Source organism: Oncorhynchus mykiss, chromosome 2 (genome assembly GCF_013265735.2).
Source record: "Oncorhynchus mykiss isolate Arlee chromosome 2, USDA_OmykA_1.1, whole genome shotgun sequence".
Lineage (NCBI taxonomy): Eukaryota > Metazoa > Chordata > Actinopteri > Salmoniformes > Salmonidae > Oncorhynchus > Oncorhynchus mykiss.
Window position 1 is genome coordinate 69,931,529 of NC_048566.1, and position 14,699 is coordinate 69,946,227.

The window sequence follows — 14,699 nt, forward strand, 5'->3', positions numbered from 1 at the left end:
TGTTTCCGCCCGGTCTCGAACCGGGGACCTTTCACGTGTTAGGCGAACGTGATAACCACTACACTACGGAAACTGGTTTAAGTAGTGACAAATAATGATTGTGACCACAACCCCACTACCCTTAATAGCCAGGTGAGATACTAAACCCTATAGAAATAGAACATATTGTAAGTATGACCAAATCATTTTTTATAAATAAAATGGTTAAATGTACAATGATGACACATAAGACAGTGTGTGGCCATTAACCAGTTTCCGTAGTGTAGTGGTTATCACGTTCGCCTCACACGCGAAAAGTCCCCGGTTCGAAACCGGGCGGAAACAACTTTGTTGACCAGTCGAATTATAACTATTACATTTTCAACAAAATCATTAGTGAAGTGACCAGCTAGAAATGGCAGCTTTCACCGATGCGACCAATTAAAAATCTAACTCGCAATGTCAAAGGGTCACAAAATGCGACTAGATGCTCACGTGAGGGTAGTGATATCTCTCAATATTGGCCACCATAAATGTTATATATCTGTGATATATATATATATATATATATATATATATATATATATATATATATATATATATATAACTATAATTGACAAGTATGAGTGGTTTAGGTTCATTTCCCCATCCTTTGTGGGCCCAGTCAAGCAGCAGAAGGGCGCATTTTCCGATGTACTTTTAGCTGATGTTTACCCTGCAAGCTACTGGCAGAAAATTGTACAGCTGACTAAACATAGTAATAAGTAGACCTAATGTACTTTTTTTTCTCTAACCCAACGTAGGCCTACCTAACAAAGTTAGAAAACATTATCCTTTTTTCAACATTGTTTGTAATAGTGTTTAATCGCAGTGACAGACATGATAGGATACATTGATTGATGAACCATGTCAAATTGTCTAGCTAATAACAGATCACATCACATATATGTACTGAGCGATGGTCCCGTCAGCCAATACAGAAACAAGGAGAACATGTACCAAACTCAGCACTCTGCGGGCGGGATATTTCCAGATTCAAACAAATCACCTGGAACTTTTCTGAATAGTCCAGAAGGGGGCACCAAATGGCGTGGGTGGGGCTGTGAAACGTTGTGCAGACAAACACATTCAACGGGGGGAGGATGTGCAGACTCCCAAGGAACTCTTCGAACTACTCAAGAAGAGTGGATCAAGTATTAAATTATTTTGGATTACTGATGTCACTAATTTCGGTGAAGCTGTGCCAAACAACTTTGCTGGAGTTAAAGGAACCATGAAACGTGTTTTATAAATACGTTTGATTGCTTTATTGATTGATTGAGGTCACCTCCACAGTGACAGGGAAAATAAAACACAGTGAAGTGTCTTGCTTGAAGTGACCAAGCAACCCCTGTTTCAGTGCTGTAGAAGTGAACTTCAATGAAGAACAACATAAGGAGAAAACCATCACTGATGAACAGCAAGATGAAGCTGCAGCCGTGGCCAAGTCAACCCTGAAAGTCTAGGCAGTTTTGTCATTGTCAGCTATGAAGACCGCCCCTTTGTAGGCCAGGTGCTGAAGGTGATTGGGAGGAAGTGCAAATCACTTGCATGGAGTGAGGAATGTTTTTGTCTGGCCCCCTGTGCCAGACATTACCTTCTACTATGAAGGAGATGTGAATTCAATGATCAGTGAGCCCGAGCCCTTCAGCTCAAGAGCATCTCGGCTGTCTGACACAGACTGGGCTACTTTCATGTCACACTAGTGAAACAACATCAAACACACTGTTTTAAGAATCCAAGGTTTATTATTTTCAACTTCAATGAGTTTGTGTTACAACTTTTTCTACAAAGTTACAATTTCTTTGTCTTTAATATTTGAATCTCATGAATTGTTTACACAATTAAACTTTTTAAATTCTCATTTTTAATCTTGCACTGTTCTGCACAAACTTAATCACATCTGTTTATGTTTTAATATTAGAAATATAAAAACTTTATTGTCCACGCAATGTGGAGATGAATGTTTTTAGAAGATATTGCACAAACATTTGACTTTTTCTTAAAATTGTAATGTAGAATAACACTTTTTTATGCATTTTATATTTTAATGTTCGAATATTAAATGTCTGTATTTCAGTATCTTTAATATTCATTTATTACAATGATTCTTAACACTATTTTTAACATTGTTTGAAGAATTCATCATAATGCACAATTTTAATCCTGTTTTTAGAAGTTCATTGTCATGTTCATGATGAAATGTTTCTGTGTGATACTCATTTGAGTCACTTTTGTGGTATTTCACGAAGCATTAAAGGCATTGTTGTTGTTGAATAAGAAACCATGTTAACCTGCAATGTGTGTGTGTTTGATTAAGAGGGAAATAGAGAGAGATCTGTCTAAAACATTACACCATAACAAAATACTCATGCGGTGTGACCGGCAATGATAATTTGGTACAACCAGTGTTATTAATGTTTAAAAAAACAATTCGAATATGTTATTGTTTTAAAAATGCAGAAAGAAGCTCAGTCTATAAGAGAAAACCATAACATTTTTCACACTTTTTCTCATTTATTTAACAAAAATTGTAGTTGACAGTCATTCAAAATGAGGGGTGGTCCAGTGAAAAGTGAAAAAACAAAGATGCAGTATAATTTGTATATATATTTTTATTTCATGGTGGCACTGAATTACTTTTTAGGAGGTCAATTTAACAATAGCATAAAAAATGTGTTTTGCGACAAGCTCTGAAAGTGCATAGGTAACACTCAAGGGTACATTAAAGTGTCTCAAATTAAACAGTTTTCCCTTTTCACATTTTTTTCACTTTTGAAAATCTTATACGTCATTAACCCAAATACATTATTGATGTTTATTGATCATGAAAAGCATGCAGTTACTTGCTGTATAACTCTGATAAATCTAAATGCAGTATATAAAGTCAGAAAATCTGCTGTCTTGGCCACTGCCTGTCACCTAGGGAGTACCCCAAGGCTCTATCCTAGGCCCCACCCTCTTTTCAATTTACATTAACAACATAGCTCAGGCAGTAGGAAGCTCTCTCATCCATTTATATGCAGGTGATACAGTCTTATACTCAGCTGGCCTCTCCCCAGATGTTGTGTTAAATGCTTTACAACAGAGCTTTCTTAGTGTCCAACAAACTTTCTCTACCCTTAACCTTGTTCTGAACACCTCCAAAACAAAGGTCATGTGGTTTGGTAAGAAGAATTCCCTTCTTCCCACAGGTGTTATTACTACCTCTACCTCTGAGGGTTTAGAGCTTGAGGTAGTCACCGCATACAAGTACTTGGGAGAAGAGCACTGTCCTTCTCCCAGAACATATCAAAGCTACAGGCTAAAGTTAAATCTAGACTTGGTTTCCTCTATTGTAATCACTCCTCTTTCACCCCAGCTGCCAAACTAACCCTGATTCAGATGACCATCCTACCCATGCTAGATTACGGAGACATAATTTATAGATCGGCAGGTAAGGGTGATCTCTAGCGGCTAGATGTTTTTTACCATTCGGCCATCAAATTTGCCACCAATGCTCCACTGTACTCTATAATCTTCTGTAAACTGGTCATCTCTGTATACCCATTGCGAGACCCACTGGTTGATGCTTATTTATAAAACCCTCTTAGGCCTCACTCCCCCCTATCTGAGATATCTACTGCAGCCCTCATTCTCCACATACAACACCCGTTCTGCCAGTCACATTCTATTAAAGGTCCCCAAAGCACACACATCCCTGGGTTGCTCGTCTTTTCAGTTCGCTGCAGCTAGACTGGAATGATCTGCAACAAACACTCAAACTGGACAGTTTTATCTCAATCTCTTCATTCAAAGACTCAGGCATGGACACTCTTACTGACAGTTGTGGCTGCTTTGTATGATGTATTGTTGTCTTTACCTTCTTGACCTTTGTGCTGTTGACTTTGCCCAATAGTGTTTGTACCATGTTTTTGTGCTGCTACCATGTTGTGTTGCTAACATGTTGTTATTATGTTGTGTTGTCATGTGTTGCTGCCTTGTCAAGTTGTTGTCTTAGGTCTCTCTTTATGTAGTGTTGTATGTCTCTCTTGTTGTGATGTGTGTTTTGTCCCTTATATATATTGTATTTATTTTTTTAATCCCAGGGCCCTTCCCGCAGGAGGCCTTTTGCCTTTTGGTAGGCAGTCATTGTAAATAATAATTTGTTCTTAACTGACTTGCATAGTTAAATAAATACAAAAAATAAAATAATAAAAACGTGGAAACAGCATGTGGACCGCAATGTGACGTTTTAATTGATAACCACCTAATGGTATGAAAAAGTGTTTCCGCCCGGTCTCGAACCGGGGACCTTTCGCGTGTTAGGCGAACGTGATAACCACTACACTACGGAAACTGGTTTAAGTAGCGACAAATAATGATTGTGACCACAACCCCACTACCCTTAATAGCCAGGTGAGATACTAAACCCTATAGAAATAGAACATATTGTAAGTATGACCAAATCATTTTTTATAAATAAAATGGTTAAATGTACAATGATGACGCATAAGACAGTGTGTGGCCATGATAAAGTTCACCAGTTTCCGTAGTGTAGTGGTTATCACGTTCGCCTCACACGCGAAAGGTCCCCGGTTCGAAACCGGGCGGAAACAACTTTGTTGACCAGTCGAATTATAACTATTACATTTTCAACAAAATCATTAGTGAAGTGACCAGCTAGAAATGGCAGCTTTCACCGATGCGACCAATTAAAAATCTAACTCGCAATGTCAAAGGGTCACAAAATGCGACTAGATGCTCACGTGAGGGTAGTGATATCTCTCAATATTGGCCACCATAAATGTTATATATCTGTGATATATATATATATATATATATATATATATATATAACTATAATTGACAAGTATGAGTGGTTTAGGTTCATTTCCCCATCCTTTGTGGGCCCAGTCAAGCAGCAGAAGGGCGCATTTTCCGATGTACTTTTAGCTGATGTTTACCCTGCAAGCTACTGGCAGAAAATTGTACAGCTGACTAAACATAGTAATAAGTAGACCTAATGTACTTTTTTTTCTCTAACCCAACGTAGGCCTACCTAACAAAGTTAGAAAACATTATCCTTTTTTCAACATTGTTTGTAATAGTGTTTAATCGCAGTGACAGACATGATAGGATACATTGATTGATGAACCATGTCAAATTGTCTAGCTAATAACAGATCACATCACATATATGTACTGAGCGATGGTCCCGTCAGCCAATACAGAAACAAGGAGAACATGTACCAAACTCAGCACTCTGCGGGCGGGATATTTCCAGATTCAAACAAATCACCTGGAACTTTTCTGAATAGTCCAGAAGGGGGCACCAAATGGCGTGGGTGGGGCTGTGAAACGTTGTGCAGACAAACACATTCAACGGGGGGAGGATGTGCAGACTCCCAAGGAACTCTTCGAACTACTCAAGAAGAGTGGATCAAGTATTAAATTATTTTGGATTACTGATGTCACTAATTTCGGTGAAGCTGTGCCAAACAACTTCGCTGGAGTTAAAGGAACCATGAAACGTGTTTTATAAATACGTTTGATTGCTTTATTGATTGATTGAGGTCACCTCCACAGTGACAGGGAAAATAAAACACAGTGAAGTGTCTTGCTTGAAGTGACCAAGCAACCCCTGTTTCAGTGCTGTAGAAGTGAACTTCAATGAAGAACAACATAAGGAGAAAACCATCACTGATGAACAGCAAGATGAAGCTGCAGCCGTGGCCAAGTCAACCCTGAAAGTCTAGGCAGTTTTGTCATTGTCAGCTATGAAGACCGCCCCTTTGTAGGCCAGGTGCTGAAGGTGATTGGGAGGAAGTGCAAATCACTTGCATGGAGTGAGGAATGTTTTTGTCTGGCCCCCTGTGCCAGACATTACCTTCTACTATGAAGGAGATGTGAATTCAATGATCAGTGAGCCCGAGCCCTTCAGCTCAAGAGCATCTCGGCTGTCTGACACAGACTGGGCTACTTTCATGTCACACTAGTGAAACAACATCAAACACACTGTTTTAAGAATCCAAGGTTTATTATTTTCAACTTCAATGAGTTTGTGTTACAACTTTTTCTACAAAGTTATAATTTCTTTGTCTTTAATATTTGAATCTCATGAATTGTTTACACAATTAAACTTTTTAAATTCTCATTTTTAATCTTGCACTGTTCTGCACAAACTTAATCACATCTGTTTATGTTTTAATATTAGAAATATAAAAACTTTATTGTCCACGCAATGTGGAGATGAATGTTTTTAGAAGATATTGCACAAACATTTGACTTTTTCTTAAAATTGTAATGTAGAATAACACTTTTTTATGCATTTTATATTTTAATGTCCAAATATTAAATGTCTGTATTTCAGTATCTTTAATATTCATTTATTACAATGATTCTTAACACTATTTTTAACATTGTTTGAAGAATTCATCATAATGCACAATTTTAATCCTGTTTTTAGAAGTTCATTGTCATGTTCATGATGAAATGTTTCTGTGTGATACTCATTTGAGTCACTTTTGTGGTATTTCACGAAGCATTAAAGGCATTGTTGTTGTTGAATAAGAAACCATGTTAACCTGCAATGTGTGTGTGTTTGATTAAGAGGGAAATAGAGAGAGATCTGTCTAAAACATTACACCATAACAAAATACTCATGCGGTGTGACCGGCAATGATAATTTGGTACAACCAGTGTTATTAATGTTTAAAAAAACAATTTGAATATGTTATTGTTTTAAAAATGCAGAAAGAAGCTCAGTCTATAAGAGAAAACCATAACATTTTTCACACTTTTTCTCATTTATTTAACAAAAATTGTAGTTGACAGTCATTCAAAATGAGGGGTGGTCCAGTGAAAAGTGAAAAAACAAAGATGCAGTATAATTTGTATATATATTTTTATTTCATGGTGGCACTGAATTACTTTTTAGGAGGTCAATTTAACAATAGCATAAAAAATGTGTTTTGCGACAAGCTCTGAAAGTGCATAGGTAACACTCAAGGGTACATTAAAGTGTCTCAAATTAAACAGTTTTCCCTTTTCACATTTTTTTCACTTTTGAAAATCTTATACGTCATTAACCCAAATACATTATTGATGTTTATTGATCATGAAAAGCATGCAGTTACTTGCTGTATAACTCTGATAAAGCTAAATGCAGTCAGAAAATCTGCTGTCTTGGCCACTGCCTGTCACCTAGGGAGTACCCCAAGGCTCTATCCTAGGCCCCACCCTCTTTTCAATTTACATTAACAACATAGCTCAGGCAGTAGGAAGCTCTCTCATCCATTTATATGCAGGTGATACAGTCTTATACTCAGCTGGCCTCTCCCCAGATGTTGTGTTAAATGCTTTACAACAGAGCTTTCTTAGTGTCCAACAAACTTTCTCTACCCTTAACCTTGTTCTGAACACCTCCAAAACAAAGGTCATGTGGTTTGGTAAGAAGAATTCCCCTCTTCCCACAGGTGTTATTACTACCTCTACCTCTGAGGGTTTAGAGCTTGAGGTAGTCACCGCATACAAGTACTTGGGAGAAGAGCACTGTCCTTCTCCCAGAACATATCAAAGCTACAGGCTAAAGTTAAATCTAGACTTGGTTTCCTCTATTGTAATCACTCCTCTTTCACCCCAGCTGCCAAACTAACCCTGATTCAGATGACCATCCTACCCATGCTAGATTACGGAGACATAATTTATAGATCGGCAGGTAAGGGTGATCTCTAGCGGCTAGATGTTTTTTACCATTCGGCCATCAAATTTGCCACCAATGCTCCACTGTACTCTATAATCTTCTGTAAACTGGTCATCTCTGTATACCCATTGCGAGACCCACTGGTTGATGCTTATTTATAAAACCCTCTTAGGCCTCACTCCCCCCTATCTGAGATATCTACTGCAGCCCTCATTCTCCACATACAACACCCGTTCTGCCAGTCACATTCTATTAAAGGTCCCCAAAGCACACACATCCCTGGGTTGCTCCTCTTTTCAGTTCGCTGCAGCTAGACTGGAATGATCTGCAACAAACACTCAAACTGGACAGTTTTATCTCAATCTCTTCATTCAAAGACTCAGGCATGGACACTCTTACTGACAGTTGTGGCTGCTTTGTATGATGTATTGTTGTCTTTACCTTCTTGACCTTTGTGCTGTTGACTTTGCCCAATAGTGTTTGTACCATGTTTTTGTGCTGCTACCATGTTGTGTTGCTAACATGTTGTTATTATGTTGTGTTGTCATGTGTTGCTGCCTTGTCAAGTTGTTGTCTTAGGTCTCTCTTTATGTAGTGTTGTATGTCTCTCTTGTTGTGATGTGTGTTTTGTCCCTTATATATATTGTATTTATTTTTTTAATCCCAGGGCCCTTCCCGCAGGAGGCCTTTTGCCTTTTGGTAGGCAGTCATTGTAAATAATAATTTGTTCTTAACTGACTTGCATAGTTAAATAAATACAAAAAATAAAATAATAAAAACGTGGAAACAGCATGTGGACCGCAATGTGACGTTTTAATTGATAACCACCTAATGGTATGAAAAAGTGTTTCCGCCCGGTCTCGAACCGGGGACCTTTCGCGTGTTAGGCGAACGTGATAACCACTACACTACGGAAACTGGTTTAAGTAGCAACAAATAATGATTGTGACCAAAACCCACTACCCTTAATAGCCAGGTGAGATACTAAACCCTATAGAAATAGAACATATTGTAAGTATGACCAAATCATTTTTTATAAATAAAATGGTTAAATGTACAATGATGACGCATAAGACAGTGTGTGGCCATGATAAAGTTCACCAGTTTCCGTAGTGTAGTGGTTATCACGTTCGCCTCACACGCGAAAGGTCCCCGGTTCGAAACCGGGCGGAAACAACTTTGTTGACCAGTCGAATTATATCTATTACATTTTCAACAAAATCATTAGTGAAGTGACCAGCTAGAAATGGCAGCTTTCACCGATGCGACCAATTAGAAATGTAACTCGCAATGTCAAAGGGTCACAAAATGCGACTAGATGCTCACGTGAGGGTAGTGATATCTCTCAATATTGGCCACCATAAATGTTATATATCTGTGATATATATATATATATATATAACTATAATTGACAAGTATGAGTGGTTTAGGTTCATTTCCCCATCCTTTGTGGGCCCAGTCAAGCAGCAGAAGGGCGCATTTTCCGATGTACTTTTAGCTGATGTTTACCCTGCAAGCTACTGGCAGAAAATTGTACAGCTGACTAAACATAGTAATAAGTAGACCTAATGTACTTTTTGTTCTCTAACCCAACGTAGGCCTACCTAACAAAGTTAGAAAACATTATCCTTTTTTCAACATTGTTTGTAATAGTGTTTAATCGCAGTGACAGACATGATAGGATACATTGATTGATGAACCATGTCAAATTGTCTAGCTAATAACAGATCACATCACATATATGTACTGAGCGATGGTCCCGTCAGCCAATACAGAAACACGGAGAACATGTACCAAACTCAGCACTCTGCGGGCGGGATATTTCCAGATTCAAACAAATCACCTGGAACTTTTCTGAATAGTCCAGAAGGGGGCACCAAATGGCGTGGGTGGGGCTGTGAAACGTTGTGCAGACAAACACATTCAACGGGGGGAGGATGTGCAGACTCCCAAGGAACTCTTCGAACTACTCAAGAAGAGTGGATCAAGTATTAAATTCTTTTGGATTACTGATGTCACTAATTGCGGTGAAGCTGTGCCAAACAACTTCGCTGGAGTTAAAGGAACCATGAAACGTGTTTTATAAATATAAAATAAAACACAGTGAAGTGTCTTGCTTGAAGTGACCAAGCAACCCCTGTTTCAGTGCTGTAGAAGTGAACTTCAATGAAGAACAACATAAGGAGAAAACCATCACTGATGAACAGCAAGATGAAGCTGCAGCCGTGGCCAAGTCAACCCTGAAAGTCTAGGCAGTTTTGTCATTGTCAGCTATGAAGACCGCCCCTTTGTAGGCCAGGTGCTGAAGGTGATTGGGAGAAAGTGCAAATCACTTGCATGCAGGAGCATGGAGTGAGGAATGTTTTTGTCTGGCCCCCTGTGCCAGACATTACCTTCTACTATGAAGGAGATGTGAATTCAATGATCAGTGAGCCCGAGCCCTTCAGCTCAAGAGCATCTCGGCTGTCTGACACAGACTGGGCTACTTTCATGTCACACTAGTGAAACAACATCAAACACACTGTTTTAAGAATCCAAGGTTTATTATTTTCAACTTCAATGAGTTTGTGTTACAACTTTTTCTACAAAGTTATAATTTCTTTGTCTTTAATATTTGAATCTCATGAATTGTTTACACAATTAAACTTTTTAAATTCTCATTTTTAATCTTGCACTGTTCTGCACAAACTTAATCACATCTGTTTATGTTTTAATATTAGAAATATAAAAACTTTATTGTCCACGCAATGTGGAGATGAATGTTTTTAGAAGATATTGCACAAACATTTGACTTTTTCTTAAAATTGTAATGTAGAATAACACTTTTTTATGCATTTTATATTTTAATGTTCAAATATTAAATGTCTGTATTTCAGTATCTTTAATATTCATTTATTACAATGATTCTTAACACTATTTTTAACATTGTTTGAAGAATTCATCATAATGCACAATTTTAATCCTGTTTTTAGAAGTTCATTGTCATGTTCATGATGAAATGTTTCTGTGTGATACTCATTTGAGTCACTTTTGTGGTATTTCACGAAGCATTAAAGGCATTGTTGTTGTTGAATAAGAAACCATGTTAACCTGCAATGTGTGTGTGTTTGATTAAGAGGGAAATAGAGAGAGATCTGTCTAAAACATTACACCATAACAAAATACTCATGCGGTGTGACCGGCAATGATAATTTGGTACAACCAGTGTTATTAATGTTTAAAAAAACAATTTGAATATGTTATTGTTTTAAAAATGCAGAAAGAAGCTCAGTCTATAAGAGAAAACCATAACATTTTTCACACTTTTTCTCATTTATTTAACAAAAATTGTAGTTGACAGTCATTCAAAATGAGGGGTGGTCCAGTGAAAAGTGAAAAAACAAAGATGCAGTATAATTTGTATATATATTTTTATTTCATGGTGGCACTGAATTACTTTTTAGGAGGTCAATTTAACAATAGCATAAAAAATGTGTTTTGCGACAAGCTCTGAAAGTGCATAGGTAACACTCAAGGGTACATTAAAGTGTCTCAAATTAAACAGTTTTCCCTTTTCACATTTTTTTCACTTTTGAAAATCTTATACGTCATTAACCCAAATACATTATTGATGTTTATTGATCATGAAAAGCATGCAGTTACTTGCTGTATAACTCTGATAAAGCTAAATGCAGTCAGAAAATCTGCTGTCTTGGCCACTGCCTGTCACCTAGGGAGTACCCCAAGGCTCTATCCTAGGCCCCACCCTCTTTTCAATTTACATTAACAACATAGCTCAGGCAGTAGGAAGCTCTCTCATCCATTTATATGCAGGTGATACAGTCTTATACTCAGCTGGCCTCTCCCCAGATGTTGTGTTAAATGCTTTACAACAGAGCTTTCTTAGTGTCCAACAAACTTTCTCTACCCTTAACCTTGTTCTGAACACCTCCAAAACAAAGGTCATGTGGTTTGGTAAGAAGAATTCCCCTCTTCCCACAGGTGTTATTACTACCTCTACCTCTGAGGGTTTAGAGCTTGAGGTAGTCACCGCATACAAGTACTTGGGAGAAGAGCACTGTCCTTCTCCCAGAACATATCAAAGCTACAGGCTAAAGTTAAATCTAGACTTGGTTTCCTCTATTGTAATCACTCCTCTTTCACCCCAGCTGCCAAACTAACCCTGATTCAGATGACCATCCTACCCATGCTAGATTACGGAGACATAATTTATAGATCGGCAGGTAAGGGTGATCTCTAGCGGCTAGATGTTTTTTACCATTCGGCCATCAAATTTGCCACCAATGCTCCACTGTACTCTATAATCTTCTGTAAACTGGTCATCTCTGTATACCCATTGCGAGACCCACTGGTTGATGCTTATTTATAAAACCCTCTTAGGCCTCACTCCCCCCTATCTGAGATATCTACTGCAGCCCTCATTCTCCACATACAACACCCGTTCTGCCAGTCACATTCTATTAAAGGTCCCCAAAGCACACACATCCCTGGGTTGCTCCTCTTTTCAGTTCGCTGCAGCTAGACTGGAATGATCTGCAACAAACACTCAAACTGGACAGTTTTATCTCAATCTCTTCATTCAAAGACTCAGGCATGGACACTCTTACTGACAGTTGTGGCTGCTTTGTATGATGTATTGTTGTCTTTACCTTCTTGACCTTTGTGCTGTTGACTTTGCCCAATAGTGTTTGTACCATGTTTTTGTGCTGCTACCATGTTGTGTTGCTAACATGTTGTTATTATGTTGTGTTGTCATGTGTTGCTGCCTTGTCAAGTTGTTGTCTTAGGTCTCTCTTTATGTAGTGTTGTATGTCTCTCTTGTTGTGATGTGTGTTTTGTCCCTTATATATATTGTATTTATTTTTTTAATCCCAGGGCCCTTCCCGCAGGAGGCCTTTTGCCTTTTGGTAGGCAGTCATTGTAAATAATAATTTGTTCTTAACTGACTTGCATAGTTAAATAAATACAAAAAATAAAATAATAAAAACGTGGAAACAGCATGTGGACCGCAATGTGACGTTTTAATTGATAACCACCTAATGGTATGAAAAAGTGTTTCCGCCCGGTCTCGAACCGGGGACCTTTCGCGTGTTAGGCGAACGTGATAACCACTACACTACGGAAACTGGTTTAAGTAGCAACAAATAATGATTGTGACCAAAACCCACTACCCTTAATAGCCAGGTGAGATACTAAACCCTATAGAAATAGAACATATTGTAAGTATGACCAAATAATTTTTTATAAATAAAATGGTTAAATGTACAATGATGACGCATAAGACAGTGTGTGGCCATGATAAAGTTCACCAGTTTCCGTAGTGTAGTGGTTATCACGTTCGCCTCACACGCGAAAGGTCCCCGGTTCGAAACCGGGCGGAAACAACTTTGTTGACCAGTCGAATTATATCTATTACATTTTCAACAAAATCATTAGTGAAGTGACCAGCTAGAAATGGCAGCTTTCACCGATGCGACCAATTAAAAATGTAACTCGCAATGTCAAAGGGTCACAAAATGCGACTAGATGCTCACGTGAGGGTAGTGATATCTCTCAATATTGGCCACCATAAATGTTATATATCTGTGATATATATATATATATATATATAACTATAATTGACAAGTATGAGTGGTTTAGGTTCATTTCCCCATCCTTTGTGGGCCCAGTCAAGCAGCAGAAGGGCGCATTTTCCGATGTACTTTTAGCTGATGTTTACCCTGCAAGCTACTGGCAGAAAATTGTACAGCTGACTAAACATAGTAATAAGTAGACCTAATGTACTTTTTGTTCTCTAACCCAACGTAGGCCTACCTAACAAAGTTAGAAAACATTATCCTTTTTTCAACATTGTTTGTAATAGTGTTTAATCGCAGTGACAGACATGATAGGATACATTGATTGATGAACCATGTCAAATTGTCTAGCTAATAACAGATCACATCACATATATGTACTGAGCGATGGTCCCGTCAGCCAATACAGAAACACGGAGAACATGTACCAAACTCAGCACTCTGCGGGCGGGATATTTCCAGATTCAAACAAATCACCTGGAACTTTTCTGAAAAGTCCAGAAGGGGGCACCAAATGGCGTGGGTGGGGCTGTGAAACGTTGTGCAGACAAACACATTCAACGGGGGGAGGATGTGCAGACTCCCAAGGAACTCTTCGAACTACTCAAGAAGAGTGGATCAAGTATTAAATTCTTTTGGATTACTGATGTCACTAATTGCGGTGAAGCTGTGCCAAACAACTTCGCTGGAGTTAAAGGAACCATGAAACGTGTTTTATAAATATAAAATAAAACACAGTGAAGTGTCTTGCTTGAAGTGACCAAGCAACCCCTGTTTCAGTGCTGTAGAAGTGAACTTCAATGAAGAACAACATAAGGAGAAAACCATCACTGATGAACAGCAAGATGAAGCTGCAGCCGTGGCCAAGTCAACCCTGAAAGTCTAGGCAGTTTTGTCATTGTCAGCTATGAAGACCGCCCCTTTGTAGGCCAGGTGCTGAAGGTGATTGGGAGAAAGTGCAAATCACTTGCATGCAGGAGCATGGAGTGAGGAATGTTTTTGTCTGGCCCCCTGTGCCAGACATTACCTTCTACTATGAAGGAGATGTGAATTCAATGATCAGTGAGCCCGAGCCCTTCAGCTCAAGAGCATCTCGGCTGTCTGACACAGACTGGGCTACTTTCATGTCACACTAGTGAAACAACATCAAACACACTGTTTTAAGAATCCAAGGTTTATTATTTTCAACTTCAATGAGTTTGTGTTACAACTTTTTCTACAAAGTTATAATTTCTTTGTCTTTAATATTTGAATCTCATGAATTGTTTACACAATTAAACTTTTTAAATTCTCATTTTTAATCTTGCACTGTTCTGCACAAACTTAATCACATCTGTTTATGTTTTAATATTAGAAATATAAAAACTTTATTGTCCACGCAATGTGGAGATGAATGTTTTTAGAAGATATTGCACAAACATTT

The 14,699-nt window shown here is 38.2% G+C and overlaps 8 non-coding genes across 8 annotated transcripts; 4 read left to right on the forward strand and 4 right to left on the reverse strand.

Moving 5' to 3' along the window:
• Positions 1–73, reverse strand: trnav-aac. Its single transcript has one exon. It is a non-coding gene; the product is annotated as a tRNA-Val (tRNA).
• Positions 74–251: 178 nt separating this feature from the next.
• On the forward strand, positions 252–324 carry trnav-cac. The gene has a single exon. It is a non-coding gene; the product is annotated as a tRNA-Val (tRNA).
• A 3,960-nt stretch (positions 325–4,284) lies between these two features.
• On the reverse strand, positions 4,285–4,357 carry trnav-aac. Its single transcript has one exon. It is a non-coding gene; the product is annotated as a tRNA-Val (tRNA).
• A 186-nt stretch (positions 4,358–4,543) lies between these two features.
• trnav-cac lies at positions 4,544–4,616 on the forward strand. Its single transcript has one exon. It is a non-coding gene; the product is annotated as a tRNA-Val (tRNA).
• A 3,929-nt stretch (positions 4,617–8,545) lies between these two features.
• Positions 8,546–8,618, reverse strand: trnav-aac. The gene has a single exon. It is a non-coding gene; the product is annotated as a tRNA-Val (tRNA).
• Positions 8,619–8,803: 185 nt separating this feature from the next.
• On the forward strand, positions 8,804–8,876 carry trnav-cac. The gene has a single exon. It is a non-coding gene; the product is annotated as a tRNA-Val (tRNA).
• A 3,877-nt stretch (positions 8,877–12,753) lies between these two features.
• Positions 12,754–12,826, reverse strand: trnav-aac. The gene has a single exon. It is a non-coding gene; the product is annotated as a tRNA-Val (tRNA).
• A 185-nt stretch (positions 12,827–13,011) lies between these two features.
• On the forward strand, positions 13,012–13,084 carry trnav-cac. Its single transcript has one exon. It is a non-coding gene; the product is annotated as a tRNA-Val (tRNA).
• Positions 13,085–14,699: the final 1,615 nt, after the last annotated feature.